The 12,647-nt window shown below is 53.4% G+C and overlaps 1 pseudogene; it reads left to right on the forward strand.

Annotated features, from left to right (window-relative positions):
• Window positions 1–4,612: 4,612 nt before the first annotated feature.
• Window positions 4,613–4,673, forward strand: LOC142297958 (U7 small nuclear RNA; annotated as a pseudogene).
• Window positions 4,674–12,647: the final 7,974 nt, after the last annotated feature.

Genomic DNA, 12,647 nt, shown 5'->3' on the forward strand with positions numbered 1-12,647 from the left:
TCAGCCCAGGAGTCCTTTGGTCCCTTCTGTAGGCTCCGGAACTTCTTGCGGTAGGACTCTGGAGTGAGGTTGTACTGTTGGATCAGGGCCCGCTTGATGGTGTCGTAGCCCTGATCTGCCTCAGCAGGCAAGTCCCCAAGGATATCCAGGGCCTTACCCCTTAAACGGGGGGTCAGGTATTTGGCCCACTGGTCCTTGTTCAGATGGTGCTGCAAGCAAGTCCGTTCAAAAGCAGTCAAGAAAGAGTCCAAGTCTCCATCCTTCTCCAGCACTGGGAAGTCCTCAACACGGACCTTTGGAAGTTTGGTGTCTTGAAGGTCACGTGTGGCTGATGAGGGCCGGAGCTGAGCTAGCTGCAGCTGGTAGTCACGCTCTGCCTGGCGCTCTTCACGCGCTGCCTGCCGCTCCGCAGCCTCAGCCTCACGCGCTGCTTGCCGCTCTGCCCTGCGCTCTGCCAGGAGTTCCTTGTAGCCCTTCTGGTCTCCAGCCTGGAGAAGGGCCATAGCCATTTGAAGAAGGCTATCCGAGCCTCCCAGGCTCGGTGGAATGGCACGTGGTGATCTGCGGCACGCTGCAGAGCTAGGCGATTCACTGTCCCTTTCAGAGCGGAGGGCTGGCATCTGGCTCGTTGAGGAACCTTGGGTGAGCTCCTCCTCATCTTGTCCAGCAGTGCCAGGTTGCGCAATGTCCTCGGCAGAACGGTTTTCTGGCGTCGAGCTCCTGGAGGACTCGTGGGCAACCTCCTCATTGCTGTCCACAGCACCGTCCTCCCTCTCTTCGGCTCCTGCCTTAGCATTGGCCAGTTGCATAGCTCTGCTCCTGGTGCCATCAGCCATTCTTGCAGACTTTTGGTCACTGACACAGAACTGACACCTGATGCCTCCACACACCTTACAGTATCTGCACTCTGACACTCTAGTGTTGAGCTAGTCTGAAGACCCCAGCAGCCACAGCTGCTGCAGGCAGTCTTTAGTGTCTGGGAGTATGGGTCTCACACTCACACACACTATTATCTCGATCCCACCGCTATGCCACCAATATGTCACAAACCACCGGGGGGGGTCACTCAGAAATCCCCCGCGCTGGCTACCAGTACGTCACAATCGGGGGGTAACAAGTGGGGGTCACCCCTCCTTTATACCTCCCGACCGACAGACAGAGCACGTGACGCGCTCTCTAGCGCCCCTCTTATAGTCAGGCCAATTATGGAATTGCCCGACAATAAGCAAGGAGGCCGCTATACTACTTATGCCGATTATTGAAGGGTCCCCGGTGAGAGTAGGGTATATATTCCCCCGACCTCCGCGGGCGGAGTATATAAAATCTCCCCGAATCTCACTGGCCTCCCCACAATAATCCTTGGCACAATTCGCTGCCACCAACCGCTTCACGGTAACTATTAGCCGAACACACAGACGTGGGATTCAAGATCGAGATAACAGAACAGCCCAAGATTAATTATATAATTTAATCAGCCTAAAGCACACTAGAAACTACAATATATACAATAGGGAATCTACAGAATATACATATGTCAGAGTACAGTTACAATCAAAGCATGGGTTACAAACAGGCATACACAGTTCCAGCAGTTACCTTGTTGCGTCTGGCCACAGGGGGGCGCTGTAGGCCAGGTTTCTAGGATCCTTGCCACAGATGTTTCCTACACGTGCCCCCAGCGAAAAGAACACTGGAAAATGGCCGAAGTAGGGTTATCAACCTGGGCAGATCCAGGTCCCCTCCTACCTTAGTGACCTCACAGGGAAGCACTGCTCCACCCCTGGCTTGAGTTATGGACAATCCACAACATGGAATATCGGCCATAACTTTGCCTGGGAGCGTCGTAGGCGGACGCCAATGCTCTCATTGTGACAGTTATGAATTTAGCTACAGAACGAGGGGACTCATGACCTGTCTGCCAGTTCCCCATTGGCTGATATCACGCCTGGGGCATTTCCCAATGTCCTGCTCCCATAAAAAGGGTGTGCCGGCATCGTCCGCATGCGGAGACACCATTTTTATGGTTGCCATATTTATCGGAAATATGGCTTGCGAGATATGAACCATTTTTTACTGGAGTCGTTCTGTCTGGCTATTTCCATAGCCTTGCTAATGAGATACAACTCTTGTTACAGGGTGACGGCAGGGAGTCATCCTGTGTCCATTGTTCCCACACCACCTCATTTCCATATCACAGGACATGGCCATGGAGGTGTAAGTGGAACACTGAGAACAAGAAGGGAGGGGGCACTGCCAGGGAGTGATGAGGGACTATGACTGGAGTCATAATTCATCTTCATATCCCGGGATTTGCCTCACACTCACCTTTCATCTGTTAATCATCAGAACTTCCCTTGGTGTCCTTAAAGGGAACCTGTCAGGTGCAATATGCAGCCAGGTCCACGAGCAGCTCTGGGTGTATATTGCTAATCCCTGCCTAACCGTCCCTGTATACACTAGCATAGATAAAGAGATCTATAGAGAAAGTATTTCTAAAGATCTTTTATCGTATGCTAATGAGTGCAGGGACTAGTCTCAAGGGCGTTGCTTCTGTTTCTACTCGGGCCTATTAGTATGTTAGTACACTCCTGTGGGCCCCTATGGGCATGCTAACATGCTAATGAATGTGAAGCATCACAGGATGACCTCACCTCTCCACTGCCATCGCTGGATTTTGGGTCAGTGCAAATGACCCCGGAGGTTCAGTCATTCGCACTATACAGTCATGGCCAAAAGTTTTGAGAATGCTACAAATATTATTTTTTACAAAGTCTACTGCTTCAGTTTTTCTAATGGCAATTTGCATATACTCCAGAATGTCATAAAGAGTGATCAGCTTAACAGCAATTACTTGCAAAGTCAATATTGGTAAGAAAATGAACTTTAACCCCCAAAACACATTTTGACATCATTGCATTCCTGCCTTAAAAGGAGCAGCTAACATTGTTTTAGTGATTGTTCCAGTAACACAGGTGTGGGTGTTGATGAGGACAGGGCTGGCGATCAGTCATGATTAAGTAAGAATGACACCACTGGACACTTTAAAAGGAGGCTGGTGCTTGGTATCATTGTTTCTCTTCAGTTAACCATGGTTATCGCTAAAGAAACACGTGCAGCCATCATTGCTCTGCACAAAAATGGCCTAACAGGGAAGAGTATCGCAGCTACAAAGATTGCACCTCAGTCAACAATCTATCGCATCATCAAGAACTTCAAGGAGAGAGCTTCCATTGTTGCCAAAAAAGCTCCCGGGCGCCCAAGAAGGACCAGCAAACGCCAGGACCGTATCTTAAAACAGTTTCAGCTGCGGGATGGGACTACCAGCAGTGCCGAGCTAGCGCAGCTATGGCAGCGGCGGGTGTGAGGCTTCTGCACGCACTGTGAGGCGGAGACTCTGAGCAAGGCCTGGTTTCAAGGAGGGCAGCAAAGAAGCCACTTCTCTGCAGAAAAAGCATCAGGGACCGACTGATATTCTGCAGAAGGTGCAGGGAGTGGACTGCTGAGGACTGGGGGAAAGGCATTTTCTCAGATGAATCCCCTTTTCGATTGTTTGGGACATCTGGAAACAGCTTATTAGGAGTAGAGGTGAGCGCTAGCACCAGTCTTGTCTCATGCCAACTGTTAAGCATCCGGAAACCATTCATGTGTGGGGTTGCTTCTCAGCCAAGGGAATCGCACCACTCACAGTCTGGCCTAAAAACACCGCCATGAATAAAGAATGGCACCAGAATGTCCTCCAAGAGCAACTTCTCCCAACTGTCCAAGAGCAGTTTGACGCCCAACAATGCCTTTTCCAGCAGGATGGAGCTCCTTGCCATAAAGCAAAGGGGATCACTAAATGGCTCATGGAACAAAACATAGAGATTTTGGGTCCATGGCCTGGAAACTCCCCAGATCTTAATCCCATTGAGAACTTGTGGGCAATCATCAAGAGACGGGTGGAGAAACAAAAACCAACAAATTCTGGCAAAATGCAAGCATTGCTTATGCAAGAATGGACCGCGATCATCAGGATTTGCTCCAGAAGATGATTGACAGCATGCCAGGGAGAATTGCAGAGGTCCTGAAGAAGAAGGGGCAACACTGCAAATATTCACTTGCTGCAGTAACTCATTCTAATGTCAATAGAAGCTTCTGGTCTCATAATATGATTCCTATTATATTTCTGTATGTGATGTAAAAATCAGACAACACAATTAAACACCAGAGGGAACAGATCATGTGAAAATAGCATTGTGGTGTCATTCTCACAACTTTTGGCCATGACTGTACAGTTTGAAGCTGAGACGCGTACACCCGGCTTTATACTGCGCATGACCCACCTCTGGGGGAGGATCCTTGGAGGAAGGAGGCGTGGTTTCCAGAAGGGGTGGAGCTATGCAGATTTCCCTCTGGTGGTCTCTTGGTGGATTCCTGTCGCCTCCTCCTGACTTGGTCTCTCCGGGATCATTATATATGGAGGATCTGCCGATTATTATACAGCTGTGATCTGTGATCTGGAGGGATCTTTCTATTCTGTGATGATTTCTCAGATGATGGATCTGTGCGGTGTCGTCTCCATGATATTGATGGTGATGGGGGAGGGGAGGTCGGGGGAACGCGCCATGTGACCCAGGTTTATAGCTCTTTTATTATTTGTTTAACTGCTTTTTGGTAAATGCTGAAAAGCCCAAATGTCTGTGAAGAATAGAAAAGTTCTTCCTGAGGCTGATGATCCCCAGTGTGATCCCTATGATTACAGCACAACATAGGGATCTGATAAGGGAATCATCAATGCTAAGTGGGACATTTGCATAGCTCCGCCTCCTTATGGGAAAGGGCGAGTGAAGATCCTCTCTGGAAGCTTCACAGGTCCTGGAAGAATCAATGGTATTATCTAACAACCGAGTGTGACCCAAGAATGGCGATCACCGGCCGGAGGCAGCAGAGACCGGAGGATTTATTACTGCAGTGAATTATTCCTGGAAGACATGGAAGCGTCTCACACAACGGGATCTGTAAGAAGATTCACTGCCTTCAGATCCCTCAGCATCTAAGCCTCTGTGACCGGGATCTTCTCACACAGGAGATCCCAGAGGTCACCTACTTCCTCCAAGGATCCTTATCCACAAGCCCCGGAGCCTCAGGGGAGGAAAATTGTCTCCTTTATTGTCAAGGAGGTGGATGGAAGCGTCTCACGATGGAGAAGATCCTCCTGCACCAAGGATCCATCTCGGCCTCCATAACTAGGTGTGAGAAGATCCCGGTCACAGAGGATCAGATACTGAGGAGATCTGGAGACGCCTCGGTGCAGTCGGATCTTCTTACAGAACCTGTTGTGTGACTCGTGAGACGTCTCCAGCCATTACCATAAGACCCCAGCGATGATGATGAGGAGACCCCGGGATGAAGCGTTACTCGCCATTCTTCTCTTATGTAGAGTCCAGCAAATCTCCGGCTCCAGGAAAATGTGTGACTATAAAAGCTCCTCACGAGATTGTTACTTCTTGTCACAGAGATTATATAATGATAGATCACAGAAGATTCCACTATGAGATTCGTGATCAATGAGATCAACCTAAGGAATAACTTTTCTATTCTTCACAGACATTTGGGCTTTTCAGCATTTGCCAAAAAGCAGTTAAACAAATAGTAAAAGAAGCAATAAACCTGGGTCACATGGAGCGTTTCCCCGACCTCCCCTCCCCCATCACCATCAATATCATGGAGACGACACCGCACAGATCCATCATCTGAGAAATCATCACAGAATAGAAAGATCCCTCCAGATCACAGATCACAGCTGTATAATAATCAGCAGATCCTCCATATATAATGATCCGGAGAGACCAAGTCAGAAGGAGGTGACAGGAATCCACCAAGAGACCACCAGAGGGGAATCTGCATAGCTCCACCCCCTTCTGGAAACCACACCTCCTTCCTCCAAGGATCCACCCACCTCCACAATCAGCAGCACAAGCCCTGGAGCCTCAGGGAAGGGACATTGCTGTCTTCAATCTCAAGGAGGTGGATGGAAGTGTGACGCCTTGGCCGGGCCAGGTAGTCACAAATAGGGCCCCGCATTACACCCTTCCCCCACAGGTAACACACAGCCAAAACTTAAAACCCTAGTCACCCCCCTAAGGGCTTGATAGACACGCCAGGGGGCGGAACCAGGCGGTTGAAAGACGCCCACCGAGGAGTTTTAGATAGCCCGGGGCAGGAAAAAGTCAGTTTGTGTTTAGAGTTCAAGTTGGAGAGGAGTGTGGGCTGGAGCTGTGTGAGGCAAATACCCTAGGTTGGACAGGTGCCAGGGTAGGAACCCTGGTGCCTTTGGCTAGGAGGCAGATGGCGGTCTCCATCTGCAGGAGGCGGGAAGATGGCTCGGTAGAACCGAGGTGGACCGGGACATGGTAGTGCCCCGCCGGTACCGACCCGGGGAACCGACTCGGAAACCGTAGCACACAGGGGGGTACTCAGACCCTGAAGCTAGGCCCAGAAGTGACTGCAACTAGTTAATTAACTAATTGCGGCCAGGACTAGAGGTCCTGTCCCACCCAAAGTCCCGATTGAAGGCAACAGCCCACTGAGGGGGATAAGAGGCCACCGCCAGGGCACAGAGATCCCACGGGCCAGCGTCTGCGGGCAAAGGGCTCCTTAGGCGACAACTAGCCAGGAGCGGACTCCTGAAGTTGCAAGCACAGGCAGTCCACCATTCTAAACAGGCGCAGGAGAAAGACAGAGACCACCAGCCGGGTGGGGGAACCCGAACGCAGCCGGCTGCGGGCACCGACCACCATCACCTTGGTTTACCAGAGACTCATGTGCTTTTCTAATAGTGAGTACATCAGCACCCTGCGTTCGCCCATCTCTCTGAACCACCAAACCCCAACGGGTCCCAGGGCCACCATCTCTGCCCACGGAGGGGTTAATAACTTGCTGCACAATATCTGTGACGCCCTGGACTATCCTGGTCGTCCCAGGTAGACAGAACAACACTACACACCCCCCTCCCAGTTATGTAACATCAGGCAAACGAAAAGCCTTGTCACCACCCTCCAGGTTTGATGTCCACACCAGGGGGGGTGGAGCCAGGTGGTTGGCTCCACCCACCGAGGAGTTCACAGGCCTGGAGGCGGGAAAAACAGGAGTTGTGTGGAGAGAGAGTTGGCGTCTAGCTCAGGCCCTGGAAGGGTCAAGTTCAAGTCCAGAAGCAGACCTGTGCTCAGGCCTGCCAGAGACTACTCCGGTGGCTGGGCTGGAGCCCAGTCACCATTGGCAAGGAGGCAGACGGTAGTGGCCGCCTGCAGGAGACCGGGAATACGACCGGTGGAACCGTAAGGGAGCGGGAGAGGGTAGTGGCCCGCCGGAACCGAATCGGGGAGCCAACTGGATACCGGAGCACCAGACAGGATACTCAGACCCCCAACTAGGCTAGAAGCCATCACCATAGTCAAATTAACTGATTGCGGTCTGGACCCCAGGGGTTCATTCCCACCTAAGTCCCGATTGAAGGCAACAGCCCAACCATTCCGGATAAGTGCCACCGCCAAGGGCCAGAAATCCAAAGGGCCAGCGTCTGCGGGCAAACGGGCTCTTACGACAGATACACGTCGGGGAACGGACTACCGGTGTCTAGGCACAGGAGTCAAGATTCATATATAAAGGTGCAGGAGAAAGGCGGACATTACCACCCTAACCTGGGAAAAGCTGCAGCCGGCTGTGGGCCCCGTTCATCACTCCGTTTAGTTTACCAGCGACTCCAGTGTCTTGTGTCAGAGTGAGTACACCAGTGCCATCAGGCACCACACCGCCCGGCACCGCAACACTACACCCTGCACCGCAACACTACACCCTGCACCCGGGCCTCGGCCCACCGGACCCCGGGACGAACAACCCCTACCTACGGAGGGGTCAACACCTAGCTGCGCCATTACACCGCTCCCCGGGATCCCCGTACCTTCACCGCAACGGTGCACCGCAACACTACACCCTGCACCCGGGCCTCGGGCCACCGGACCCCGGGACCAACAACCCCTACTCACGGAGGGGTCAACACCTAGCTGCACCATTACACCGCTCCCAGGATCCCCGTACCTTCACCGCAGCGGTGGTGTCCACAATCACCACAACCCGTGGGTGGCGTCACGAACTATCACCTCAAATCCAAACACCCCAAATCCCCGTGTGTAGCTCCAACTCCCCTGCAGAGCGACGTGACCCCCGGGTCCGTGACAGGCTCAAGCCACCACCCGCAGTGCGAGCACAGATCCGAGCGGCTCGGCGGTCGCAGCCAAGTCAGCGGGGCGGTACACATCTCCCCCAGGTGCCCCGTAACTGCAGTGGTGGTGTCCAATATCACCACATACCGTGGGTGGCGTCACGAACTCTGTACGGCTCAGCCCGTATATATACGTCCTACACCCACCATCCCTCCCCTTTTCATTTGAAGTGACTACGAGACCCCCGGGTCCGGAGACCCTCGAGCCACCCACAGAAGGATCGGATCCGAGCAGCTCGGCTGCTGAGAGTGGGGCGGTACATATATGTCCCCATCCCCTCCTGTGATGTGTATATGTCCCCATCCCCTCCTGTGATGTGTATATGTCCCCATCCCCTCCTGTGATGTGTATATGTCCGCCCCCAGTCCCACCTGTGATGTGTATATGTCCTCAGCCCCTCCTGTGATGTGTATATGTCCCTAGTTCTTCTTGTGATGTATATATGCCCCAACTCCTCCTGTGATGTATACCACCTCCTTGGGATTGAAGGCAGCAATCTTCCTCCCCTGAGGCTCCAGGGCTTGTGCTGCTGATTGTGGAGGTGGGAGGAGCTTTGGAGGAAGGAGGCGTGGTTTCCACAAGGGGGTGGAGCTATGCAGATTTCCTCTGGTGGTCACTTGGTGGATTCCTGTCACCTCCTCCTGACTTGATCTCTCCGGGATCATTATATATGGAGGATCTGCTGATTATTATACAGCTGTGATCTGTGATCTGGAGGGATCTTTCTATTCTGTGATTATTTCTCAGATGATGGATCTGTGCGGTGTCGTCTCCATGATATTGATGGTGATGGGGGAGGGGAGGTCGGGGAAACGCTCCATGTGACCCAGGTTTATAGCTCTTTTGCTAGTTGTTTAACTGCTTTTTGGCAAATGCTGAAAAGCCCAAATGTCTGTGAAAAATAGAAAAGTTATTCCTTAAGTTGATCTCATAGCGGAATCTTCTGTGATCTGTCGTTATACAATATCTGTGATGAGAAGTAACGATCTCGTGAGGAGCTTTTATAGTTACACATTTTCCTGGAGCCGGAGATTTGCTGAACTCTACATAAGAGAAGAATGGCGAGTAACGCTCCATCCCGGGGTCTCCTCATCATCATCGCTGAGGTCTTATGGTAATGGATGTGTGACCCCTGGACTAGCCATGTAGTCACAGGTAGACCCCTGCACAAACACCAGCCCCTAATAAGGTGACAGCAGCCAACCTACAAACCCTTGTCACCTCCCTCAGGGTTTGATGTTCACACCAGGGGGCGGAGCCTGGCGGTTGGCCACGCCCACCGAGGAGTTCACAGGCCCGGAGGCAGGAAAAACAAAAAGAGAAGAGTTGAGTTTGGACAGTGGAGTGGAGCTCAAGTGCAGACCAGGTCTGCCACAGTCTAACACCAGGTGTCTGGGTTGGAGTCCAGTCACCTCTTGCAATGAGGCAGACGGTGGTTGCCGCCTGCAGGAGTCGGGAAAACAGCTGGTGGAACCATAAGGGACCGGGACAGGGTAGTGGCCCACCGGAACCGAACCGGGGAGCCAACTGGAAACCGGAGCACCAGGAGGGGTACTCAGACCCAGAACGAGGTCCAGAAGCCACTGGACCACGTTGAATTCACTGATTGAGGTCTGGACCTTAGGTCCTTTCCCGTCCCAAGACCCAAAGACGGCAACAGCCCACCGAGGGGGATAGAAAGCCACCGCACAGGCAGAGAGATCCCACAGGCCAGCGCCTGCGGGCAAACGGGTTCCCCGACACACATCAAGCCGGGGAGCGGACTCCCGTCGCTGAAGCATAGGCAGTCAAGTTCTACAAAGAGGTGCAGGAGAAAGGCGGGAACCACCAACCTGAGAAAGGGGCAAAGCGCACCCGGCTGCGGGCACCGACCACCATCCTTTTTGGTTTACCAGAGACTCCGGTGTATCTGTCATAGTGAGTACAACAGTGCCCTCGGGCCGCGTACCGCACCGCACCATCCCGCCCACACCTCGCAACCACCGGGCCCCGGGACCATCACCCCCTGCCCACGGAGGGGTCAACACCAGGCTGCACAAAACCGTCCCCGGGAACCTAGTTAATGGCAGCGGTGGTGCCCACATTCACCACAACCCGTCGGTGGTGTCACGAACTTACACCTATAAACTCCACGGCCTCGGCCGTGAACCTTCTCCACCGAAATCCCTACACGTAGCGCCAACTCCCCTTCAGAGCGAAGTGACCCCAGGGTCCGGGAGGAGCTCGAACCACCCACCGACGAGCACGGACCCGAGCGGCTCGGCAGCTGGTCGACCCCCGGGGCGGTACAGATGGAGACGTGTCACGCAACAGGTTCTGTAAGAAGATCCGACTGGACCGAGGCGTCTCTGTGACGCCCTGGACAAGCCAGGTGGTGACTGATAGAGCCCCGCACAACACCTGTCCCCTCACTAGGTAACACCAGCCAACCACATTAAACCCTAGTCACCTCGCTCAGGGCTGGAGGAACACACCAGGGGGCGGAGCCAGGCAGTTGACCACACCCACCGAGGAGGTCAGAGAGCCTGAGGAAGGAAAACCACAAACAGTTCACGAGAAGTGCAGCGGAGGAGGGAGGTGTAACGGGGGCTGATAGTAGATAACCACAGGCTATCGGGGGCCACTGTGCAGGAACCTGCTGCTGATAACAGCAGAGAACAAGGGGGGACGTGTACCACAGAAGCAGCACTGACACTGTCACGTCACAGAGGCACTAACAAAGACGGCGTTCACTGTTTAATTCACAGCGACTACCGAATTAGCATAAACGCAAATGAGGGATATGCTAAACAACTAATGGAGACTACAAAAGTAACCAAAAGGGGACGTAGTAGAGTCTATTATCTGCACAGAGCTCTACATAAACGTGTGCTCACTAACCGTAACCGCACACAGACACAGGTACCTCTGTTACCTCACAGAGGGGTGTATGTGAGATAACAAGCGTACGGCTGCACTCACAGAGTGCGCACTGTAATGTCTCCATTACTCTTCACAGAGACAGTATGAGATCACTTGTGCAAGAGCACAGGAGAGTACGTAACGTCTGCTAGATAACCGCTAGCAACAAAGGGAAAGCTCTCCAACCTAAGAGCTGGGGTGGAACAACAAGTCCCAGCACGGCCACATGCACCAAGCACCTGCCTAAGTCCGCTCCACTAATGTGCGAGGATACGGACAGCAGCCATGCTGCAAGGTACAAGAACTATCCTACTGATAGCACTCACCTACTTGTGACAGTAATGGTGCAGGAAGGAACCAGCATGGAGCGTCTACTCCTGTGCATGGACCAAGAGGACTGGACGCTGAGCCACGTGTGTCAGGGCTTTATATAGACTGTGTGCCTCCTCCAAGATGGAGGATCACACAGCCAATCAGCAACCAGAGCGTCAGAGACATGTGACATCGCATCAGCGGTGACGTCACCCGCGACCAATCAGCGTTCTCCACATGGCGTGACATCACCCGCGACCAATCAGCGATCTCCACATGGCGTGACATCACCCGCGACCAATCAGCATTCTCCACGTGGCGTGACGTCACCCGCGACCAATCAGCGTTCTCCACGTGGCGTGACGTCACCCGCGACCAATCAGCGTTCTCCACGTGGCGTGACGTCACCCGCGACCAATCAGCGATCTCCACATGGCGTGACATCACCCGCGACCAATCAGCGTTCTCCACATGGCGTCACGTCACCCGCGACCTATCAGCGTTCTCCACGTGGCGTGACGTCACCCCGCGACCAATCAGCGATCTCCACGTGGCGTGACGTCACCCGCGACCAATCAGCATTCTCCACGTGGCGTGACGTCACCCGCGACCAATCAGCATTCTCCACGTGGCGTGACGTTACCCGCGACCAATCAGCATTCTCCACATGACGTGACATCACCCGCGACCAATCAGCGATCTCCACGTGGCGTGACGTCACCCGCGACCAATCAGCATTCTCCACGTGGCGTGACGTCACCCGCGACCAATCAGCATTCTCCACGTGGCGTGACGTCACCCGCGACCAATCAGCATTCTCCACGTGGCGTGACGTCACCTGCGACCAATCAGCGTTCTCCACGTGGTGTGACATCACCTGCGACCAATCAGTGTTCTCCACGTGGCGTGACGTCATCTGCGACCAATCAGCGTTCTCCACGTGGCGTGACATCACCTGCGACCAATCAGCGTTCTCCACGTGGCGTGACATCACCTGCGACCAATCAGCGTTCTCCACGTGGCGTGACGTCATCTGCGACCAATCAGCGTTCTCCACGTGGCGTGACGTCATCTGCGACCAATCAGCGTTCTCCACGTGGCGTGACGTCATCCGCGACCAATCAGCGTTCTCCACGTGGCGTGACGTCATCTGCGACCAATCAGCGTTCTCCA

The sequence above is a fragment of the Anomaloglossus baeobatrachus genome, chromosome 3 (assembly GCF_048569485.1).
Source record: "Anomaloglossus baeobatrachus isolate aAnoBae1 chromosome 3, aAnoBae1.hap1, whole genome shotgun sequence".
Classification (NCBI taxonomy): domain Eukaryota; kingdom Metazoa; phylum Chordata; class Amphibia; order Anura; family Aromobatidae; genus Anomaloglossus; species Anomaloglossus baeobatrachus.